The sequence below is a fragment of the Vicia villosa genome, linkage group LG1 (assembly GCF_029867415.1).
Source record: "Vicia villosa cultivar HV-30 ecotype Madison, WI linkage group LG1, Vvil1.0, whole genome shotgun sequence".
Lineage (NCBI taxonomy): Eukaryota > Viridiplantae > Streptophyta > Magnoliopsida > Fabales > Fabaceae > Vicia > Vicia villosa.
Window position 1 is genome coordinate 151,229,193 of NC_081180.1, and position 4,634 is coordinate 151,233,826.

Here is a 4,634-nt window from a genome sequence, read left to right on the forward strand (position 1 = left end):
TACTTGTGAAATTTGAGTTTCTAACATCTTGTTATGCGTAGCTAAGGCATCTACTTTGTTCGATAATTGTTTTAGTTGCTCGCTATTGTGGATGTTTTGATTTAGGAAGTCCTTGTTGGTTTGTTGTTGGGAAGCTATAAAGTTCTCCATCATGATTTCTAGATTCGACTTCCTAGGGGCGTTTTGAGCAGCTACAGGCGCTTTTTGATAGCCAGGTGGCACAGCAGGTGCTTGTCCAGGCGCGTACAACGCGTTGTTGTTTTTATATGAAAAGTTCGGATGGTTTTTCCATCCAGGGTTGTACGTGTTAGAATAAGGGTTTCCTTGAGCATAATTTACTTGACCAGATGGGATTCCAGTCAAGAGTTGACATTCGGCAACTGCGTGTCCAGTTAATCCATAAATCTCGCAGTTAGGTGCTACGGCAGCAGCGGTGGCTGAAGGAGTGATGGTTAAGTTTTCGATCTTCTGAGTTAAAGCGTCTACTTTAGCGTTAACGCGGTCTATACCACTTATTTCGTACATTCCTCCTTTGGTTTGGGTTTTCTCTAGAGCGGCTCGTTCTCCACCCCATTGGTAATGATTTTGTGCCATGTTCTCTATGAGGTTGTATGCTTCATCATGGGGTTTGTCCATTAGTGCTCCGCCAGCAGCGGCATCTATAGTCATTTTAGTGTTATAAAGGAGACCACCATAGAAAGTATGGATGATCAACCATGGTTCGAGTCCATGATGAGGGCATAGTCTAAGCTTGTCCTTATAACGTTCCCAAGCTTCGAAGAGTGATTCGTTATCTTTCTGGGTAAATCCGTTGATTTGACCTCTTAGCATAGCAGTTTTGCTAGGCGGAAAGTATCTCGCTAAGAATACTCTCTTCAATTCGTCCCATGTAGTTATGGAATTAGAAGGTAGGGATTGAAGCCACGCTCTAGCTCTATCTCTCAAGGAGAAAGGAAAGAGACGTAATCGAATAGCTTCGGAACTAACATTGTTAGCTTTGACAGTGTCGGCATATTGCACGAACACAGATAAATGGAGGTTGGGGTCGTCTGCAGGGCTTCAAGAGAATTGATTTTGTTGAACAGCTTGTACCAACGAAGGTTTCAGTTCGAAATTGTTCGCCTCAATCGCAGGTGGTGCGATACTTGAGTGCGGTTCAGCGCGTGAAGGAGCGGCATAGTCTCTAAGAGGACGAATAGCAGCCATCTCTAACTTCTGGATAATTTGATTGATTTGATCAGTAAAGGTCAATTCCTGATTAATCGGAATTGGTGCTACTTCGGGAAGATTGCGAGCTCGACGTTTGACGTTAATGAAACGTTCGATCTCGTTAATTCGTTGTATTAAATCTCCTCCTTGTGAACGAGTATTTGGCATACAATCGTCCAAAAAGTAAGGAAAGAATTGCCCTAGTCTCTACGGTGTAACAGTGAGTTACGATATCGACTTAAATAGTCCCCGGCAACGGCGCCAAAAACTTGATCGCGACTTTACGTGTCTATAAATCTGATGACTGCAAGTGCACAGTCGTGTCGTGTAGTTTTAAAAGATATCGAATCCACAGGGACTATGAATCGATCTACCGTTATCTAAGGTTACTATGTAAAGCTAAGGCTACTAATAATTTGATTGTTCCTAAGGGAGAGTGTTTGTGAATAAAAAGAAATATAATAATAAACAGATATCAGTATGTATTTCGTTTAACTTTAGGTGATCCGAAGGTCCATTGGCTAATGCATAATTCAATTAAAAATCTTTACTAATTCAATTGGTTAAAAATCCTCGTCTCAAACTTTCGCTCTGTTGATTTAGATTACTATCCTAACTCTTAATGTACGCTTTCGCCATCCCATTAGATATTAGAAAAGCTTTTTGGAAACAACGTAATTAATAAAATGCCTGTTTTATGAAGTTGTTATCTATTTAAATCTCCTAATCTCAAACTTTCGCTCTGTTGACTCGGAACATGCTAATATCCCTAACGTACGCTTTCTCCATCCCGCTCGGGTGTAAAAACATTTTTTGAAAATAAATAAGTCCTAATTAGTTTTAATACGCTTTCGCCATCCTTAAAACTAATGTCCTATGTCTACTATCCAGTTTAAGATCTCAAACTTTCGCTCTATTGATTTTAACCTTTGACCGTCTTAAATCCTCAAACTTTCGCTCTATTGGTTTTAAGACTTACTAATTAAATTAGACATACAAACCAAAAACAAGTGATAATTAATAAAACATAGTTTAAGCCAATTTATTTCGGATCCCACAGTCAACTTACTTTACATACCGATATCTTAGTAAATTAGCCAGACATATTAATACGGTTAAGCATGCATAAATTAATTTGGCTTATAATAAAAGGCATGTTAATTGGCATATAATATATCATGCAATATTAATATAAATAAATGCGGTAAATAATAAACCTGAATAAAATAAATTGCAATTGAATCTTCAAGTACCGAACTTCCACCACAGGTTGGCTGGATCGTTCTTCGGAATTTAAACGGACGGAAATTAAAACAAGGAAATAAAAGCAATAAATCTAACGTAAGGCTAGATTTATAAAAGGTTCACAACAATTTCCGATGTAGAAATTGTTGTGAGAAAATAAACTGTTTAAATGAAAGCAGGAAGAAAAATAATAAGCGCGGAACAATTTCGGCAGCACTTCGTTAGCAGGAAATCGGACCTCCAGAACTGAGGTATCAGTCTCCTTTTATAGGGGAGGCTTTGCAGTTGAGTTGCGTGAAAAGAGGGACCTCAGCTGACTTGGACTTGGAGACGTGCGTCTCCGTTTTTTTGGGAAGCTCCTTTGAATGACTTGAGACGTGCGTCTCAAGTGGAGAAAATATAGGGGACTGGAGACGTGCGTCTCCCCTTGCTGACGTGGCCAATGAGACGTTGGAGACGTGCGTCTCCTCTTTGCAGAATTTAGTTGGGCCACTCACAAATGGTTCCTTCGTGGGCTGGACTAGCACTTTTGCACTTTTGGGCCTTGTTTGTACCTCTTTCTTGCTTTAGCACCCCCTTTTCATCTTTTAGGCACAAATAGCATTGATTTTAGCTCCATTTCTTTCCTTTTTCACAAATAGTCTTAATAAGGGCGTAAAACCTGAAACAAAGCAAATACTCGCGTAATATCATAATAAATCAATATAATAAACGGAAAATGCTATAAATATCTACGGATTTCAAGCTAAATATACGATATAAAATCGTGTTATCAATGATATCAGCATCTACACTACAAAACTCATTACCTTCCATGGCCCTCAATCTCTTCTCTAAAGCATGAAATTATTCTCGGACACCTTCATGTTCAACAACATCTTCTTGGCTTTCACTTCGGGCATCAGCAGCATGATACTCAAAGAGAGGATTTTCATAAGGAGCTCGGATAGTTTATGCAATGTATGAACAACAGGTTGACGTTTAGTGAATACAGGAGCTTGATACATCGGTCGTGAAGATTGGCCAACCATAGCATTAGTGGCAAAAGGTGGAGAATAAGTCGGAGGCAAACCAAATTATGGCCATATAGTGGTTGTCCTCTGGTTAGGTTGACGATCAGTAACAACATTTGTAACTTTTGAGACAATTGTCCTTTGAGGTGGCTCCCCTCTAGCAATCAAAACTTGCAACATCTCTATAAGCTTCGGCATGCTTGACTTCAACTAGTCAATTTCCATTCTAACTTCCACATTATGTTGTTCTTGGTCTGCCATTCTTCGTCTGTTGTTAGCTATACTTTCGTACTTGTGTTGAGGAAACAGCTTGACGGTTGACAGATAATTATCAAAAGACAAAGTCAGAATGAGATTTTTGGACAACCTGGATGTATGCATAAAGAATGTAAAGGATGCAAATGATATGCAATGCAAACATGGTTACAAACATAGGGTTTCAAAGGTTCAACGTCGCGAGCATGGAGTCATGGGTCTAACCATCCCAAAAGTTATGTACTATGGTTATTTTGTACTTGAAGAACAAGGTTCTAAAAAGGGTTCCCATAATCATGCAATTCAACTTCGGTATTATAAATGTTGCAATTTACTTGCTTTTTTGATAATATCCCAAGAGAACCTCATTTGAGTGTAGTATCGTGTAAAAACCATTCTGGAATTGAATCCAAATATAGTTTCCACACTACTTCCTAATGGCCAAGTTGGGTTAAATGGTTCTAATGGTCCTCGGCTTCTACAACCAGGTTGAATGCAACGATGTTTTTCCAATTAACTTGGTCAACAAAGATTACCTTCAAAGAGGTCTCCCCTAAGTGGTGGATCTCAAATTGACTTTCTTGGGATTACTCCCTCGAGATCAAAATGACTTTATCACACATCCTATCATAAGTGCATTCAAATTCGGGTTTAAGAGTTATCTCACCACACATGGGGTGTCAAGCCCTTTCCCATATAACCCACAAAAGTAAAAAGTATTCACATAAACAGTTTATAATAGTAATAATAACAATAATAATATACATAACAAATATGTGCATAACCCTCTTAGAGATAATGTAGTATCTCCAGTGGAGTCACCGCTTTTCTGTAGCGGTGAAAAATTGAGACTAAGCCATTGATTGACTTAACTCGTTATTTTAGTAGAGTCGCAACCGCGCTTTATTGTTT

At 38.8% G+C, this 4,634-nt stretch overlaps 1 non-coding gene across 1 annotated transcript; it reads left to right on the forward strand.

Annotated features, from left to right (window-relative positions):
• The first annotated feature begins 724 nt into the window (after positions 1-724).
• On the forward strand, positions 725-831 carry LOC131645356 (small nucleolar RNA R71). Its single transcript, XR_009296985.1, has one exon. It is a non-coding gene; the product is annotated as a small nucleolar RNA R71 (small nucleolar RNA).
• Positions 832-4,634: the final 3,803 nt, after the last annotated feature.